Below are 21124 nucleotides of genomic sequence, written 5' to 3' on the forward strand. Positions count from 1 at the left end.
GCTGAGCAGGCTGCCAGTCCTCCCTTTGAGCTTTCAGGGCTCTTTTTGTTTAGTCTAAATAGTCCCTCCCTGAGCAGTCTTCCCCACTGCCTGAGGTCCTTTCACAGAACCCAGCTGTTTCTCCTGTATTATAGTGTTTCTCCTGTATTATAAAAAGTAGTTTCAGAATTCTGTGAGAAAACAGAATGGTGATAAAGTTATTCTTGAAAATCTTTGAAATTACAAAACAGACTTCCTGTTATAGCAGTAACTATGAACTTTTTTTGGTTATTGGTTACAAGTAAATCTTGAATTTTCCATTTAATGGGTGGAATTTTAATTTTAATTCCCTTGGCTGTGTCTCCATGATGAACTCAAAAGTAGAAAATGAAAATTAAATTAATTCACATACTTGCCTTATATCTTTCAAAGGCTTTGGCTAATCAAAAAGTCAGTCTCTGTATTTGTCAGGATTACTCAGAGAAATAGCCAATAAGATATATTAGCACTGCAGAACTACATAGCAGTCTGAGTCCAAAGGCCCAAGAACCAGGGTCCCAGAGATCTTTGGCCAGAAGGATATTTCAGCTCATGCAGAGGGAGTGAATTTGCTTTCTGTTTTCTGTCTTATTTAGACATACAACAAATTGGGTGATACCAGGTTACTTTGGTGAGGATGATATTTACTCAGTCTACAGATCCAAATGTTAATGTCTTTCAGAAATATCTTCACAGGCACACTCAATGATATTGCTTTACCAGTTACCTGAGCATCCCTTACTCAGTCAAAATGACACATTAAATTAACCATCACAATCCCTTCACCTTAACATTAAGGCAAGTAGATAACTCCAATATGACTCAAAAATATTATCTTTGGGAAGTTATTGAATACCTTTCCTGCTTTTATGTCTTGAAATAATATTCATCTTTATTTAAATTTATATTCAGAAGTAGGGAGTAAGCTATTAAAGTGTATTAATCATTATTCCATCTTTGTGTTTTTCTTAGAAATGCTATGAGGAAAAAAGTCAGGATGCTATAGAAAATCTAATAGGAGAAAACTAAGTGTGCTTGGAGATTCCCCAAGGAAGTGATATTTAAATTTCAGTTGCAAGATTGACAGGTTCTAGACAAAAGCAGGAAAGAGACAGTGCCAGGCAGGAACCTATATGTGGATAGAGCCAAAAGCATGAGAACCTGTCACATGAGGAATGTGAAGGACAAACCTGTTCAGTGTTGTTGGAGTTTGGAGAGTGTGATAAACTACTATTTTTTTTTAAAGATTTATTTATTTATGCATACAGAACTGGGGTACAGGCCAGAGGCTCAAGGGTGGTGAGAGGCTTCACCAGAGACAGAGTGGGGAACAGAACAGGTAGATCAACGAAGTACACTGCTGAGGGGAGCAGCGGGCGGGTCAGGAGAGGTCTGCCACACCATGTGGTCACCTCCGGGGCAGGCGGGAATCAAACTCATGCGGAAGCGGCTTTAGATTCTCAGTGCTGTGCTTTATCCCGCTGCGCCACCAGGGAGGGCCGATAAACTATTGTTTTTTAAGTTATTCCCTATCTGCTCTTGGATGCCTCTCTTTTCCATTGACTTTTGGGTGTGGGCATCTAACATTTTTTGGACAGTGAGATAAAAGTAGACATGATTTTTAAAAAATATATGAACTAAAGCTTTAAATACAATGTCATGAGACAAATACCAAATAATGTCACTTATACGTGGACTACAGAGAAACAAACAAAGTATCAGGCAAAATCATGCAAAAACAAATCCAAGAAAAATTTATGTTTACACACTACCTGGCCTTTGAATTTTAAATATCATCTCCAATAAAATGATGCAGAAGTCCTTAGGTAAATGGCTAATGTAGGAATGGGACAGAGGTACTAGGTGTGTCTGTACCATATTACAATGCCAGAAACTAAGGAAGTGTAGGGAGAAAATCCCAAAACAAAAACAAAATAATATTTAAGGGACATTAGGAATCAATCCTTAACCCCCAGTGACCAGAGCTAGAGTTCTAGTAACAAAAGTAAATTGGTATTTGATTATAATGTAAAATCTAAAATAAATATCCTTGAGTCCATAGTGATATACATGAACTATTGAATAAATGAATTTGGATAAAGAGATAAATTTTCCTCATGAAAAATTCCCAATCTGATATGCATATAATCCTTTCTCCTCTGGATTAGATATTAAAACAAAATTTGGGCAAAAGTGGAAAAACTGGTAAAAATTTGTGTAAAGTCTGGGTTTGGTTGATATAATATATGTACCAGTGTTGATTTCTTTGTTTTGACAAGTACATATACCATAGTAAAGTAAGATAATATTTTAGGATAATTTACATGGTAAATTTTTTCAATGTTTGTAATTTTTCCTTAAGTATACAATCATATTCCATAAGTCTTAAGAAAATTATTAAAAACATACCATTAAAAAAAAAGTGTGTACACATGGGTCTATGCATGAATATGTGTATAATGCATGAATTACATTAATCGGTAGGCTTAGCATGTTGATAATTTATAATTATATGGAGTAACAGTGACAATTATTTTTAGTCTAATGTCTATTGTACCATGGCAATTCTTTGTATGTGTTCATAAACCTGCATGGCTTATTTATGCATGTTGTCATATATGTATGTTCATATATACACATTTTATTTATGCATTCAAGGACTGGAGTATAGGTTAGAGGTGGGGGTGTATGTGATGACTCAGCAAAGACAGAATGGGGTGCAGAATAGGCAGATGGACTGAAATACACTGTTGAGGGGAGCAGCAGGCTAAATAGGCGAGGTATGCTATCTCATGTGTGTCCGCTCCCTGGTTGGGGATCAAACTGGTGCTTCAGTGGCTGTGTATAGCTTCACAGTGCTGGGATTTAACCCCATGCACCAGTGAGGCCCCCGAAATAAAGTATTTTGAATGACAGCTTTTTATTGCTATGACCCTTTTGTCTAGAGACAAAAGCAAATGGGTAGTTTCTTTCCTGTAGTGATTAAAAGGAACTACTATTCCAAAGGTCAAAACCAAAGGCTTCCATTTCTAGTGCTAATTCAGATAGGAATAAAGAAACTCTTGGGAATTGTAATGAACAGAATTCTTGTCTCTTGACAGCAATGAAGGAGCATCAGATGAGGTGTTTGCCACCCTCTGGAACTCTCAGACATCATGAGTTTTTGTCTCTGGTCATTGTCAAGTTGTAAAGTCATCCTAATGGCAGAGTATGTTTGCTTGATGTAAAGTAACTTAAGTGTGTCATCTCCCTGTAGTGTTATGAATAGGATGGATTAAAAAACATATGGGAGTAAATATTTAGTGAAATGAAAAGAGAGATAAAGATGGATAGTATTTCCTGCAAAGTTTTGTTGTTCATCAAGTTCAGTTTAGTACTCTTTGAAAGGAAGAACAAGAAAGGTTAAGTTCCTTGCTGTTGAACTTCTTCATACACCAGTAGCATCACTGATGCATGGCTTTTATATCTACATACTAATCTGGTCTGAAATAAGAAATCTGCTGATCTATTTCTTATATCTAAACAATTTCTGAAATGACTTATTATTTCTTTGCTTTCCAGTATTATTTCTCAGTCAATTCCCCTGTCTTTAACACAGTGAAGATTAAACAAACAAACAAAAGTCTTCATCCTGTTGTTGGGTGCTGTTTTGACAAAATGACTTGTTGATTGATGATGGCTCTTGTTCCAGTCTATTGAATAATTGTGAGACACAGACCCTTGTTCTACCAAGTGACAGTTTAGGGAATTATTTTGACTTAAATGATTTGTCAATATTTATAATGTAGATATAGACAGTTATCTTATAATGCCAGATTTCCAGATAATGAAGGAAAAACTCACTCTAATCATTCTAATTTTTGAAAATTACCTGATGAATCTGTTGACTTTTTCACTTTAAATTTAATAACTTATATTGATTGATGTTTACAGATTTCAATATCAATTCATAGATAAAATAAGCCTATGAGGTAAATAAACTTTTTTAAGGTATTATTTTTTATTGATATAACATTATCTTACAACACTGTATACTTAAAATGGAATTAAATAGTTTTGAGTAAACAAAAAGCATTAAAATTCATCATCACATCTTAAACATTCCTCAAATTATAAAATCAATCATTGAACATTCTTTGTTCATTATCCTCAAAGACCTAAATAGCTGACACAAATGATAAGATTAGCAACTTTTCTGATTGTATGTGTTTCCTCATATTTTATACTTTATGCATAACCTCAAAAGACCCAAATATGTGTTCTATTTTTCAGAAAAATAGTTCTTTTATAAAAAATGTCTTATTTGAAGAATATTAGCTTGCTCCTGAGGCTGTGCTAGAAAATTTTTATTGCTTTTTTCATTTCCTCCTCTTGGATTATGTGTTCTCAAATCTGATCCTTTATGTTCATACTCCTGAAATTTGAGACTGGTGAGATTGAATTATTTCTTATCTAGACTCCCTGAAGTTTGTGACCACTGAGCTTTGTTGGGCAATATTTTAGCGAGGCAATATTGCGCAGTATAGGGCCCTCCACATCAAACTCTGGGGAAGATGCCCTTTCTTGTTAGTTTAATGGAATCACTATAATCAAATTTGTGTATGCAGGTTAAGAATAAGGGAAAAGGGGTAGAATGGAAATTTCTAAGACTCAGAAAACAAAATGTTTTATTTTTGAAAAGATTTATTTATTTATGTACACAGAGCTGAGGTGTAGGCCAGAGGTGTGGGAGAGTGAGCAGACTCACCAGAGACAGAGTGGGGAGCAGAACAGGCAGACTGACTGAACAACACTGCTGAGGGAATAGCAGGCAAAACAGCAGAGGTCTGCTATGCCATGTGGGTCAGCCACCTGGCTGGAGATTGAATTCATGCTGTGGATAGCTTCATATTGCTGAGACTTAACCCCTTGCACTACCAAGAAAGCCCCCAAATATTATAATATAGACATTTTCCAGAATCTCCCAATTCTGTCTGATGCTTCCTACCAATAAATCATTAGGTCGGATTCTGTGGGGATGGTCTGCACTAGTAAGGGTTTGTGTTAGTGGACTTTGGAACAGAGGCAGCAAAGTGCTTTTGCTTCCTTCCTCTTTTTGTTTTTCCCAAAGCTAACCTTGGGTTAGAATTCTTTCTCACAACTTTATTCCTTAGTCTGTTTTGAGAGTGGGATTAGTGAAAAGGTAGCTTTTGTTTGCCTTTTTGATGATTGTGAGATCTTGTAGGTGAATAATTTTGAGGAAGTAAGTTAAATTGTAAACTCTTGGTTCCATGTGAACAAGGAAGTATTTATATGCTTTCAGTATTCTTTACCAACATCAAATCAATTATGAATTTTTCAGAAATTAATTTTTGAAAATAAAAACAGATCATGCCAAAGCTGAAGAACTCAAATGCAAGAAAATGATTCTGGCACCTTGGGAATATGAGTAAGTGGGGAACAAAGGATGAGTCATATCTGTCATCCTTTAATAAAACTGAAAACACAATATTTTGAAAAATAGCAAATGTCATTAAAAGTCTTGAGAATATGAAATAATGGAATTTAGATCTTGTTTTATCATAAGAGTATGTAGAAAAGGAAAAAGGAGGTAAATAATATTCAAGAGGTAAATAATATTAACATTTGGGTATTTTCTTTAATTTTTAAAAATAAATTTTCAATTAATTCATGTTCCTACTTTTAAAAATTAGAAGAAAAACAATTTCACTATATATATATTTTTAAAATAAAGCAATATTCTCTTGTTTCATTACTTTTAGTTAGTATGAATATGCTTGATTTAGTTCTCTTGATGGAGGGTTTTTAAAAATAAGCTATGCCTATGCTTTTCTAAAATAATTTTTTTTAAGTACAGAATTTTGAATCTCAATCCAATCTTTATAATAAACTCAGAACTAAGAAGACAGGGCGTTTTAGTATTTGCTTTTTAAGAAGACAATGGAGTGAATTAACATTGATCAAGAGTGAAATAAGAATATTGAATCTGCATTTCCATTTTATATTCCAGCTTATTTCATGAGCTCATTATTTCATGTTTAAAATAAACATGATACACTCATCAGATTATTTCGTGTCTAAAATAACCATGAATTTTAGTTTCAGCTGTATTATTCAATACTTTAGCATTTTAGCCATCAATATGAAAAATTACTGACCCAAGACAGCTACTTACTTTTCACTCGGGACAGGTCTGAGATGGAGGTAATAGGAGGGGAAAGTGCTGTTGAGTCCAGCACTTTGGTCAGTTATCAACAGTTTTTTTTCAGTGACCACAGATTGAACTTCTGTTTGCAGCCAGCTCTCTCAAAATACTTGTTTTGGGTCACAAAGGAAAATAAAATGAGGGTATGTGAGTCACTCTGCATTTTTTAAAGTTACTAGCAAAACAATTTTCCTAAGAAGGACAGCAATGTTATCTTTGTCTTGAAACAACACAGCTTAAATAACCAACCAGTATAAGTGAAGCTACAAAAAGAGAAGATACAACTATCTCGATTTCTCTGGAGTTCTAGCTATGTTTTCTTTTACAATTAGGATCCACAGCAACAAATAAGCAGAACTTTTGGAGTTTACTGAACACCCTTGAGAAATCCAGCTGTCAGCAACAACTTAGGCTTCTGTACCCAAAGTGCAGCTGTTAGCTGTCATCTTGAAGCAGTCATTTCTAGGGTGGAATTAGTTGAAAGAAGATAGTACTTTTGATGAGGACCAGAAACTTTCCCCTTGAACAAAGTGACCAATGGCTGGGTCAGGAATCATAGAATTTATTGGAAATATTCCATTGAGGTGCTTGATGACCGAGCTAAAGAGTTTGCTCTCTTTGTTTCTCAGATGAAATAGCCTTTGAAAAAGAGACAAAATTGTATTCAGAATATACTGTGCAGAACAGCCAATGGTTAACTTTATATTGATAAATTATCAGTCTCAGCTCATGTACTTTTTATAGATATAATCGGATATAACAAGTATCAAAGAGTAAGAGCTTTTCAGATATCGTGAATCAATAAGGAAGAAGATTGATTAGGAAATTATTTCCATTTAATTTATTGATTTTTATTGAATTGTCATTTCATAATAGAATTCTATAAGTTTCAGTTGTACATCATTATAAATCAGCATTTGTATGTACTACATTAAATTGATTACTACAAGTCCATTTCTTTCCTTCATTATGCAAATCACCTTTTAAATTCAATTTTCTCATTCCTTTTATCCTTTCTCCTCTGGAAACCACTAATTTGACATGACCCTTATTTTAGATAATTTCTATGCAAAAGAAAGACATGCAATTAAAGGAGACAGGCTGTGCTAGAAAAGTGCCTTGTTGAGGCATGTACAAAACAGGTATTTTCTAAAGTAGGTGAGGATACACATGATCATTTCCTAACAACCTTTATAAGTAAATCAGACATATCACAAGAAAGAAAAGATTAGACATTGGGGTAAATATAACCTGAAGTATTACAAATTAGATTTTCATTATGATATCAGTAAATATTTGTAAAAGGAAAAGAACATTAAGGTTGATCTTTTCACCAGTGAAATAAGGTTTCCCATACTATTGTTCATATTTTTGGAAGGTTGAAAACTGTCTAATGTACTAAGTAAAGTTATTAAAGTTCTAGTTAAATTTAATAATGAAAAAGCATCTCTTTTTCCCCTACCAGACAGCTGTTAGACATTAAAATAATGGACTTTGAACTTTAGTCTTTAAAACATGTACAAATATTTATATAACTACAACTTAGGAAAAATGTTTTCCCAACACTGATTAATAAAAATTTAATCTCCACTTTATTTTTATATTATGAGAACATTTCAGGTGTCTCTTTAAGAGACAATTTAAGCTTCCATTTATAACAATATTGTTTGTGTCCAAATTCAGAGGTAATGATGTTACAGATGATTTAGTGAAAGCTGACTACTAGATATTTGACTATTTTTTCTGGAATGTTCTTAATATAGTTTCATTTATTTCCCAATAGTTATAGTGTTCTTTTATTAATTTTAAAATTAATATTTTTATTAGAAATAAAACAATAACGGCTCACCGGAATCACATTTTTAATCATCTATTTATTAAATATTCTATAATGTTCACAAGGAACCAAACACTATGGTAGGGGACAGGTTACAGAAAAAGCAAGAAACAGTCCTAGCCCCCATGTAGTTGAGAACAGATTATAGTAATATTGTATTATAAGTACTATAATAAGTATCTGAAGAAGTTATAACTCATGAAAAGGGATAAACAGGAAAAGGGGATTTAGTGCAGGGTAGGCAAAGAGATAGACACACTTCTAAGAAAACATGATGACATCTGATATTTGAAGGCTGTTTGACAAAATCTGAATGTCTATTAATGATAAAGGCTGAGTTCAAATTAATCTTTTCCATGTTAGGAGAACTTTATACATTTATGCATGGGTTTTGAAAACTCTTCTACATTTTCCTCTTGAATTTATTTTCGTCCTGCTTGCCTTTGATTATGAAACTATTTAATTTCAAAATTAGGTATTTTATCATCTATTGCAATGGTTCTCAAATATTGTTGTGCATTGGGATTACCTGGACAGTTAAACAGATTTTTTAACAGGTTGTTAAAAAGTAGATTTCTGGGTGCTACAAGAGTTTCTGATTCTGTAACTCTGGGGTGGAGTAGGACAATTTACATTTTTTAGTTCCTAGGTAATACAGATGCTATTACTCTACAGACCATACTTGGCTGATATGCTGTAATATTTTGAAAAACTCCTGGTGTCCACTCCCAGAAAGTTAGCCAAACTTGAGAGGGAATAGAGTATCTGTGTTTTTACATGCCTGTTTATATTCTGTTTGTCAATGAAATTTGGGACCACAGAGTTCAGTTTTCTCACTTCACAAATGTAAAATAAAGAACCTAAAAGAGAATGCCTCAAACTCTAGCCTAATAGCAAATGATTCTGTGATAAGACAGAGGGTGATTTGGGCAATGACAATTCCATGTTCCATTTACCTAATGGTGCCTCAGTGCTTTTGGAAAAATACTGAATGTGGTGACCTATTTAATTATATTCTAATACATTTTAAAACAAATTATCTACTAGATGTAGGCAAGCAAATCATTTTAAAAGATATATCTCACTTATCCCTCTATACATCTTTTATTTTTTGTTTTTGTTTGCTTTAAACATGCAGGTATTTTCTCTACTTCTTAGTATATTGAATTTAAAAAATTCTCAGAGTAGGTAAAAATGTACACTTTGTAAATACTGAAAAATCTAGTGTGTCTGAACTACCTAAGAAAATACTGGTGTTGGAAAATTTCAAATCAAATACAAGTAGCCCACTGTTTTTAATAAAATTTCTGGCTAATCAGCATACTTCAGTGACATTCTTTCTGACTGCCAACTTACACGGTTTTGTATGCATTTCCCCAATAATGAGAGATGAAGAACACCCTTTCATGTTGTTGGCCATCTGTTTGTCTTCTTCAAGAAGCATGTATTCAGATTCGTTACCTATTTTTTAATCTTTCATGTTTTCTTTATGTATTTTGGATATAGTCAGAGGTGTGATTTGCAGATACCTTTTCCCAGGCAGTATGTTTCTCATTTAGATGTGTTTGAGTTTTGAGTTTGAGGTAGCCCTATTTGCTATTATTATTTTTTTTTTTTTTGCTTTTGTTTCCTGTTCCTCTCTACTTAAAATCTCCAATACATCTTGGTTGATGTAAAGGAGCTTATCATCTATGTATCCCTATATGTATTTTATGTTTTCAGGGCTTACAAACACTTTAATTCAGTTTGAATTAATTACATTATTTTTCATGTTCAGGTTCTTCCCAACACAATCTATTGATGAAATTTTCCTTTCTTCTATTGCATGCTCTTGTCTCCTTTGTCAAAAGTTAGCCACTCATACATGGGTTGGCTTTATTTTTGGGCTTTAATTCTAATCCATTGATCTGTATATTTATTTTCATTCCAGTACCATAGTCTTTTGACTACTATCACTTTGTAGTATGTGGTGAAGGCAGGCAGTCTGATACCTCTGGGTTTGTTCTCTGTTTTTGTAGGTATTGTTTTGGCTTTTTGGCATCTTCTGTGTTCTGTTTCTAACGAATATTGCTGAGACTTTGGTAGGAATTAGGATTCCCTTACTCATTATGTGTCCATCCTCATGTCTCTTTTTACTGTTTGAGTTGAAAAATAAAAGTGAATTTTGTGCATTGAATTTGTATCAGGAAACTTTTCTGAATTGTTTTTGATGTTGTCTTTTGGATTTTTTTTAATATGTAAGAATATGTCGGGCCTGCCCTGGTGGCACAACAGGCTAACGCACAGCACTGTGAAGCTAGCTGCAATTGCTTCAGAACAAATTCACTTCTTCCTCCCTCCTCAACACCAGGTGACCCACATGGCACGGCAAACCTCCCCTGACCCACCTGCTGCTCCCTGTGTGCTTCGTTGATCTGCTTGTTCTGCTCCCCACTCTGTCTCTGGTGAATCCTCTCACTGCCCCTGCACCTCTGGCTGGTACCCCAGTTCTGTATGCATAAATAAATAAATCTTAAAAAAAATATGTCACCTGAATATAACACAATTTTGCTTTTTTCTTTACCAGTTGGGTTTTAATATTTTTCTTGCCTAATTTCTGTGACAAGGACTTTCAGTATTATCTTGAATGGAAGTTGTGAAAGTAGGCACATTTGTCTTTCTTGACCCTCATCTTAGAGCTAAAACTTTCAGCGTTTCATGACTGAGCATGGCGCTATCTGTGGACTTGTCACTGATGGCCTTAAATATTGAAGTATGTTCCTTTTGTATCCATTTAGTGAGAATTTATGTCATGAAAAAATGTTGAATTTCACCAAAAAAAATTTTCTGCAGTCATTGAGTTGATGATGAATTTTATTTTTCATTCTTGTTAATGTGGTATGCTACATTTATTGATTTATTGATTCAAAAATACAAATATTTATTTTTAAATAAATTGAATTTTTAAATTCATTTTAAATAAGATATTTTAAAATTAATTTTAAGTTTCTAAACCATTTTAAAATTAATTTTTAATTGTTTCTGGTTTTATTTTCTAATTAATTTTATTATTTGTATGTATTTTACATCAGGTGTAGAACCCATAGAATTCCCTCCACTGATTCACCCATGCACCATCACTTTGGTCCCTTGTGCTCTTGCTGCTGTGTTTTGATCCCTCTCCCTCCCCTCTCCCCTGTAGAATGTCTCTGATTTATAGTTGTCTGATTATTTTTGTGTAGTTTTGTTATATTTTTTAAATAGTTGTTATTTCTCCCCAATCGCTTATTTTTTCTCCCTATACATCCAATATTTTTCTTTTTCTTTCTGACTTATTGTTGGTGAGGATGTGATGAGCAAGGAACTCTCCTACATGGCTGGTGGGAGTGCAAACTAGTCAAACCACTATGGAAATCTGTATGGAAGTTTCCTCAGATTACTAAAAATGGAGCTATTTACCCAGCAATTCTACTCCAAGGGATCTACCCAAAGGACACAAAAACATTAATTCAAAAGGATACATGCATCTCTATGTTTAATTGTTAAATTTTAATTTAAGCATTATTTTGTTGATCTCAAAATTATCAGCACTTGGTTATTAGTAACAATATTTAGTAAATTGGTTCTATGCTTATAAAATGATTTTTTTTCGGGATTATTTATTGCATTATCTGTTTTGATACTTTCATTTTATTTTTAGTTGTTATGTTTCCCTAATTATAATATTGTTTACAAGGAATGATTATAGATTTTTCAGAAATAGCATTAATAAATATGAGGCAGAAAGATGATGAATTATAATTTAATAAAAATGAGTATGTTTATTAAGAATAATTTTAAACAAAAACTCTTGGTCTGAAGTTAAACTTTAAAATGAACTTGGAGTCATAAAATTAATACATCCATATGGACTCCATTTAAGAGCTGTTTTGTACCCAGTTTTAGGCAATCATTTATTGAAATTTTTAAGAGCACAACCAACAAAATAGTCTTAAAATGAAGTTCAAATAATAAGCTAAATATAAGACAGAACTCATATATGATTTAATTTAGTTTTAACCTTTTATTATGTTCTAAATTTGAATATAAAATTTTACATTTATATATTCAAACTTTATAGTCAATGCCAAGCACCTTAATTCAAGTAAAGATTAAATCTGAGCCCATAGCTATAAAACCAAAGGACACATAATACATTCAAATTTCTATTTTTATTTTTGGAGTTTGATTAAAAACATTATTTTCATATCACCGTTAATAATCAGTTTATTTATTTTTTTTTACTATTCTGTGTTTCTAAAATTCCATGTTAATAGTTTTCTTTTTTAAAACATAATATTTCCCTTTTAAAAGTATATTTCCTCACAGGGGTGATTTGGTGATGGGAACCCGCGGGGATTACAATTGAGATGGAAAAAAAAATGTGCAAAATGATGTAAAAATAAACTTTGTAATAAAAAAAAAGTATATTTCCTCTTCCTCACATAACCATGTGTCCTACATTTTAGAATACTTGGCAAAACAGTTACTGTTTATATAATTTACGTTGAGGGTTTTACCTTTACGTGTTTGCATAAAAATGATTTGTGGATAATTTGTTCAGTTTTTACTTTTGTACACCTATTTACTTTTAATTCTTTCTTTCATGACCAGATCTCTAGAGTTCTATGTTAATTCTATAGTTTTACATGTACATTCTCCTCAATTTCTTCTTTTTTCCAAATATAATAATGATTAACTTTCCTCAATATTGTCTTGAATGTTATTTGATTATCCCAGGTATGTATGTCTCCTTCAAATGTATGATTAGGCTGTAAAAGGCAGAAGTTATGTTCTCAGAGTAGTCTATGCTATTTAATTTTGTAGAAAGAAAGAACTACACTTTTTTTTTAATAAAAGGTGAGAGATAATAGATTTCCAGAACAACACATTTTTATTTACCTCATAAGCATTGTGTGGCTTTTATGTTTACCATGTACCAGGTAATGCATTACATACATTACCTTGCTTGACTTTTATCAGTCATCTATGGGGTTGGAATTTCTGGCTTCAGTAATCACCACCTATGTATCTTTGGATGAGTTAAATCCTCTGAGTTTAGAATATAATGGTAAAGTTAGTGTTCTCCACGTGTGTTGTGAAGATTAGATAAAATATTTGTAAAGGTAAAGGTCCAGGTATGTAGAAATTATATTTGCTTCATTTTATAGTTTTCTGAAATTATTTGCTATGTAAGTGGAGATTGAATATTATTACGTTTTGTGGCTTTGATGGTTGATGTTTCTGCAAATTTTTGATACTACTGGTTATCAGCCCTCTCTTTGACTTAGGCTTCAGCAGATAGACCTGGTTAAGAGCAATGAAAATCTGATATGTGATGGGAAAATTGTATGTGGATATCTCCCTTGTTAGTATAAAAGCCACTCAAATGATTTTCTTAAACTGATGCAACTTTTCTTGCAGAAAAATTAAAATAAACTTTTGATACTTTTTTTTTTTACAATCAAGTGATCTAAAAGGATGCATTGGAATGTCTTTGGAGGAAATTCCACTATATCAGGTTATATAGAAAAAACATATTTAAGTTTTCTAGTGATTGTGGAATTTGGCACAGAAAAGTAAACAGATATGTAAAGTCTGGCATTTTTACCCCTCATCCATAGAACTTGGTATTTCTTGGTGAGATCTCAGAGATTGCTGCAAACAATAAAAGGGCCTAACAGGCATATTTTCAACCAGTGTTCTGTTTTATCTGATTCATGTATTGCTTGGTTCTGATACTTTTGTTTGAGGAAAGACATTGTTGGGCTAAAACGCTTAGATAGAAATTGCATACAACAGCTTGATCTAAATCTGAGTTAGTGATGGGATAGGCCAGAATGAATTTTAGTTGTTTAATTCCTGCATTTACACATCATGACTTCCTTCCAATTTCACATTATGTGTATTATATATTCACACACACACATACATGATCGTGTATATCTCATGTTGTATATTATTTATTGTATACATACTTTTTCACTATGGCATGCACATTCTCACCTAGCTACCTTCCTTCTTACTATTTGCTCTGCAGTGTTATTAATGCCATGAAGACACTTTACAAGTATGTATTATAGCTGGAGTATCTATCCTTGCTCTCCTGTTACACAGCGGCCCTTATAATTGTTGAGATCCTTCATTTTTCATTTCTCTGATTACATTTTTAAGGTTTAGGACATTCTCTATGGGCTCATGAAACCCTTTGCTTACTCACTAGGGGGCATGTCACTAAACTGAGCACCCTAGGCCTGGAGGACTGGAAACTCAACACCCCCTTTATTTCTCACTGACTTGTCACTTTACTTTTTAATATCAGCTGAATAAAAGTCAAGGATTGTTTATTCCTCCCTGTTTGCTTTCCAAGAGAATTGCTGTATAAACATAGTATATTTACAGTTTGATATCTTACACAATTTAAATTGCACAGTCTGTAAATGTACACACTTACTATAGTAAGCATAGATAAAACCGCTGGGCAACCTGATACTGTTTTTATTTCCTCAGCACTAGAAAATACAGAGATTATATATGTTGTGAAGTTCCCTTCTCCTCCTTCCATTTCTTTTTCTATTTTTAAAGAAAATTACAACTATTGGATTTTGGCCATGTTACATTCTTTAGTTTTATTCAAATTTGCCACAACCATAATTCACATAAGCAGCATATAATAGTCTATTCTGAATGGCATGGAAGTACAACTTCTGAGTGCGGTTAATAAAGCAGTTGAGAGCTTTGCCAAGAGACATTCCTTAGAGAAATTGTCTGTTCCTTTTCCTTGAAAAACGTCTTCCAAAGAATGTTGACTTTAATCTCTGTCAAGACCCTGTGACAAAATTCATACCTGAGGATTCTTTAGAATAAATCTAAGTAACATTTGTCAAGTGATAAAGTGTGACCTGATGCAGAAATTGTCATGACTAAATAAATATAGGAAGGAATAATGTGTCCTGGCTTCTTTTTTGAGATGATTTTCGAGTAACCATAATGGGATAGCTCTATAAAAAATACTTCAAACATTTAACTGTTAAGTCAATAATTTACTAAAGTTAAAAGTTTGCATATTTACATTTTATAGTAAATAAGGAATATGTATCAAATAATAATGTCTGTGTTGAATTTTAACTGTGTACTAAGGAATACTCTCCCTGGTGCTATTTAAAATATCTAGCTTCATTATATTACTATTAATTCTACATTATTTAATATCAACTGTTTGTTAATAACTGAATGAGCAGTATATTAAAAGCATTTTCTTAAGTAAAGTTTGTGCTCATTGAATTAAATAAAGAATATTCAGAATGACTAAAGAGTATCTGGTGTGGATGTGTAGAGGCTGGAAGCTTAGTTTATTTGCAGGCTTTCTCTCCAGTCAATATGAAAACTTTTATTTGGGGGAATAATATTTTCAACTGTATACTTCAGTACATTGCAATACGTTAAAAAGGAGAGCTATTACCGATTTCTGTGTATAACAAAAGCAAAAAAGTTAGTTGTTACATATCTGATATGGTATTGAATTAGCATGCAGTATTCAATGTAATGACTAGACTCAAACCAAAAACTAAATTACTGAAGTAGATTTTTCATCTGTTCTTCAGTTTGTCTATACAACTGATTTGAGTATGAGAACCTTACTCTCATTATAATAGCTCTGCTTCACAGCTTATGATTTTAACCCTCCAAGAGTTAGATTCAGATTTAAAAGGGCATATAGATAGAAATAATTGTCTTGTTTCTGGGATCAGAACCAAAGTGGGACTTTAAAGAAAGACCAAGATGAAAGCAACAGACATTTTACTTTCTCATCTGACTTTACAAAGCAGTATGACTTTTTACTTCAGTGGCTATGCCACATTCTGCTATCTATTACAGCTAACAATAAAGTCTTAAAATTTCATATCAAACATAGCAACTAAGATATATGGTGAAACTCTAAAGAGGGAGAGGGCTTGTGTATTAAAATAACAAAAATAGAATCAGTTATAAAAGTCTGTATTACTTCTTGTAGAAATTTTTCCAGAGAGTCCTGTTAAAGGAGATGTACATTGTAGAGGCTAAAAAATAAAAATGTGGTATGAAAAAACAGAATCAAAGTTAATTAAGGTTGGGGAGGTTTTCTGGGCCAAAGTCAGGGTGGAGGAAAGAACAGACGTGAACAAAGGGCACACTGGGTCTTGGCCCAGCCTTTCCCACTGAGCAGCTGTGGAACCTACAGGCGTTCACATAAATCTCCAGGCCTAAATGACTTAAGAGATTCTTTTGAAGTGTGTCATTTTTAGGATTCTAATTTTTTTAGCAACAAATTCCAAAAAAGGTGCTTCTACTGCATCAGGTGCTGTTATGGGCTAGCATTAACAATGGGAAGCCTTAGCATGCATCTGTGGAATTTAGCCTTTTTTTTTGAAAGAATGCATTCATCTAATGTTTTAGTGCCTCCTCTCTGGCAGGCTCTTCTAGGTGTTGGAAATACAGCAGTGGAATAAAAAAAAAATCATACTTAGGAGGATATTTCATGTGTAGTCCAATCACATTTATAGAAATTTAGCTTCTTTCCTTCATCAAATGACTTATTTTGGATCAGGTTGTTTCAGCGATAGAGAGGGAATTACAGGGAAACTGCTAAAATTGATGCCTTTGGGACAAGTTAAAAATCCTCATGATATATTTCATAAAAGACCAATAAACTATTAATAGAGAATTTCTTAAAGTTAAGCCATGGGTTTTACTTTTACCAGAGTACTTAACTTAAACAACAACATAAAGTATTTCAGTACCCAAGTATTCCTTTAAATGAATATATAAACCTATAATCAAGAGTAGTTGTATAATAATACAATGTCAAATTAGTTTCTGGTACTAACCAATAATGTAAAAACACAGAAAAAGATGGAGAAGGCTAACCAGATTGGAACTCAGGAAAAGTTTTCGTACTTGATAACATTTATTTTCAGATAAACAGTGGAATAGTTGCTTAAGAATTCATATGTACAAGAACTCCATAGGACATTTACCCAGCCTTTAACATTGTTCAAACTTTCTGTCTTTCATATTTCCATTTTCTGCTATTCTTTCTTAGTCTGAATGTATGAAGAGTGATTTAACAAGACTAATGAAAGCATTATGCACATCAAAGGCTATGCTTATGAGAAGGAACTTATTCCAGAATAAATGAAGACCACATATTTGTTGTTACTAAGAGAGAGAATAAAAACAAACATTATTTAATTGCTATATACTTTAATTTTTTTCATTGAAAGTTTCTTCTTAAGAAATTAGTGATAAAAATGTAACCCCCTTGGAACTTTCCCCTAATCATACATTAATAATTATGATATTGTTGCTATTTGCTGGAAGTGACTTGGTCATAAAGCAGACTTATTGCTATGTAAACTGATTGCTATATATCTATCAAACTGAAATACTCAGAGGTTTAGGAAGCAGGTGATAATTATGATCATCTTATACATAAAAAAGTACAATGAAGAAATGAAACCCTTGCAATCTTTATTTTCCTAATATAAGAAGAGAACTAAGATATAAATTCAGTGCATTCACTCTCTTCTCAAGAATTTATGCATTTGACACTACCTGATCTATTTTTTATCCAGTAGAGAGCAGTCAAAGTCCATGATGCTCTCATAGAATCCAAGCCTGAGAATAATAGGCACATTAGTGATAACCCCGGCTCTCAGTTCTGTATCACACTGGCTCAGTGTGCTTTCCTGTTCACCATTCCTTCACATGCTTCTCCAGTGCATTAGAACATTTCTGAATCAATTCATATAGAGGTGTGTTTGGACATAAATAGCACGTATGCAAGCTTGTGATCGATTACTATGCTTTAAAAGTTTATGAGAACACGAAGTAGGGTGTTTGAAGAAGTTGATAAAAGGAGTGATCTCATAAACTGTAGCTATGGCAGACTTGGAATTCCTGGAAAGCATAACCTCTGTGCCGCCAAACAGACAGGAGTTGTAATTATCAGCAGCTAGTGGATGACAGCTTGCTAGCTATATTGATGAAATACAAAGATTTTTGACTGATAATCTAAAGAAAAAGTAAGAATCATCAAGAAAATTGTAGGTGGTGTGAAGGATTATGCATGTGTGTTTCACCAGCATTTGGTGATCACTTATTTTTTAAGTGTGGCAGGGTAGATGAAAATATGGAGATGCTTTAGTTGTGCAAAAGTATATCTCAGCATTTTCCCTTCTTACCTGTGGTTTTGACTGTTATTGTATAAAACCTCTGAGTGCAGATCATTTCTGCTGTCAGATGCCACGTGTTCCCAGAATATATTTCTGGAGGAGGACTGCCAAAAGGCAGTGTTTTGAAAATGTACCACTATTCCATTTTCTGTAGTCTTACTGTCAGAAACAAATCTGCAGAGCAAATGTTGGAAGTGAAAAATGAGGTATATTAGTCAAGTGGCAAAATGAAGCTTAGGTACTTATGTACTTATGTCTTGTGGGGTCCTAAAAAACATGTTTATCTTGTCTCCTTCTAAAATTAATGTGTGCCCCGTGTGGAGTTGTCTAGTACCTTCAAATGCTACCTTCACTTAAGCATCAATGCACTGCTGATCATCATCATTAAAAAGATATAGCTTTTTTTGGCCCTCCCTGGTGGCGCAGCGGGTTAAAGCACAGCACCGAGAATCTAAAGCCGCTTCCGCATGAGTTCGATTCCCGCCTGCCCCGGAGGTGACCACATGGTGTGGCAGACCTCTCCTGGCCCACCCGCTGCTCCCCTCAGCAGTGTGCTTCGTCGATCTGCCTGTTCTGTTCCCCGCTCTGTCTCTGGTGAAGCCTCTCACCGCCCCTGAGCCTCTGGCCTGTACCCCAGTTCTGTATGCACAAATAAATAAATCTTTAAAAAAAAAAAAAGATATAGCTTTTTAAATTATTTCTTCCATTCCAGAAGCGATGTTGTCATAGTATAGCTTCATTTTCTGATTTGGCCATCCTTAAAACCAAAGTCATGTACTTTAATTGGCAGATAACAGTTAGGTATGTAATTTGTGGCCACAATCAGACTAAAGTGAACTATCCCACATGTGGTGATCTGGAATGTCAGCTCGATCAGCTCTCATCTTGCCAGCCATGCTGGTGTTAAGAATGATTTGATTACCACTATTAACAACCTTTTGTACTTTCTTTTAAAGTATGCATTTATGAAGTTTAAAAGTTTTATTTATTGAGGAGTTAACAAGCAGTTTGAGTTTTGCTGTAGTGGTTTTCTTAAAATATTATGATTCCTAAGTAGGTGAAATAAGACTTTTATCTTAAGTCTCCACCAAACTCTTTCCATCTGTTATGAAATTTATTAAAAATTTCAGTTTGGGGACAGTACTTTTTATTAGAAAAAATGCATTCAAAAGTGTAAGTTAATCATACTCTGGGCTGATAAGTAACCACATTACTTTTTAAATTAATTAATGTATACGGAACTGGGGTACAGGCTAGAGGTACAGGGGTGGTGAGAGGATTTACCAGAGACAGAGAGAAGCAGAGCAGGCTGACTAACGAAGTACACTGCTGAGGGGAGCAGCAGTCGGGTCAGCAGAGGTCTGCTGCAACATGTGGTCACCTCTGGGACAGGGATTGAACTCATGCTGAAGTGGCTTTAGCTTCTTAGTGCTGTGCTTTAACCCGCTGCGCCACCAGGAAGGGCCCACCACATTACTTTTATTTTAGAAGTGATATAGATATATGTGGCCCTTGTGTTTACACTTGATTGAGACATTGTAGTAATGGAAACAAGGACTTTGCATTTAGAACTGGAAATCTGGTTCTTAATCTTGTCCTGTAATGGATCTTTATGTTTTCTACCCACAATAATATCTACTGCATAAATAAGAAACCATGATCAGCATATGTAGAAATAGACTAGCTGGGCTCTCAGTATCAGTGGTGATAAAGGGTGACTTTAGTGAGCTTTAGCCCTACATTTCCTCTTAGTTTCCACCAGCCATTCAACCTACATTTTGATTTAGATAATGAATATTCCCACTCTTTTTTTTTTGTTCATAATGCTATATACTTGAAGCCTTAAAACAAGTCTTATAACCTCTTATGCCAATCAGATTACTCCTTTAACCTCTTGCTAGAGAGAAAAATTCTAAGGATAGAAAGGATGATAGACTTCAATAGGTAAGATCATGTTCCAGACTTCAGTTAGCATGTAACTTTGGGGTGATCAGTGTATCTTGAGAAAAGATGGATTCATGGTTTTGTAAGATGACATGAATCTAAATCAAGGGATCCAAGCGAGATAAGAGGACTAATATCAAAAGGCACCTCAAGGAGGTTTATTGGTTTGACGGGTACATATGAGAACATGTGGCACAGGGGTAGGAAAACTTGATGGGTGATCGCATATTTTCTGGTCTGTGAAGGGAACGTTCTGTAGAGAAAAAAGGTCAATCCAACAATTAACATTAAGCCTGTGTGGCTCTATGGTAACTAAAACAGGATGTTCTCTAGATTTCTTCAGACATGAGCTGAAATGCAGGTCAAGAGATTATAAGGAGAAAGAGATTTAAGTTTAAAAATGAAAGATGGTATTGTTCCCCCTTATCTTTTCTCTTACCCACAATTATATGTCCCCTTGCTTCTTTGACAACACTGGGGTTGGGCATTTTCTCCATTGCTTTTTGCAATTTTTGGACAGTTAACAGTGTTTTCTGCAACTAAACCCTTCTACACCTGAACATGCAGATGCCTACAATGAGTCAGGAGTCATGTTTCCATGACTCTCAGGCAGAATGTGCAAGTGTTTCTGCCCCAGTATTTCTTGAAAAACAGCTTTACACTGCATTGGCAAAGCAATCAGGCAAATGAAGGATTTTTTTTTAAAGACTTTATTTATTCATACAGAACTGGGGTACAGGCCAGAGATGTGGAGGGTGAGAGAACCCACCAGAGACAGAACGGGGAGCAGAACAGGCAGATGGATGAAGTACACTGCTGAGGGGAGTAGGGGGCGGGTCAGGAGGGGTCTGCCGCGCCATGTGGTCACCTCCAGGGCAGGCAGGGATC

Source organism: Condylura cristata, unplaced genomic scaffold (genome assembly GCF_000260355.1).
Source record: "Condylura cristata isolate star-nosed mole 26May11 unplaced genomic scaffold, ConCri1.0 scaffold00001, whole genome shotgun sequence".
Classification (NCBI taxonomy): Eukaryota; Metazoa; Chordata; class Mammalia; order Eulipotyphla; family Talpidae; genus Condylura; species Condylura cristata.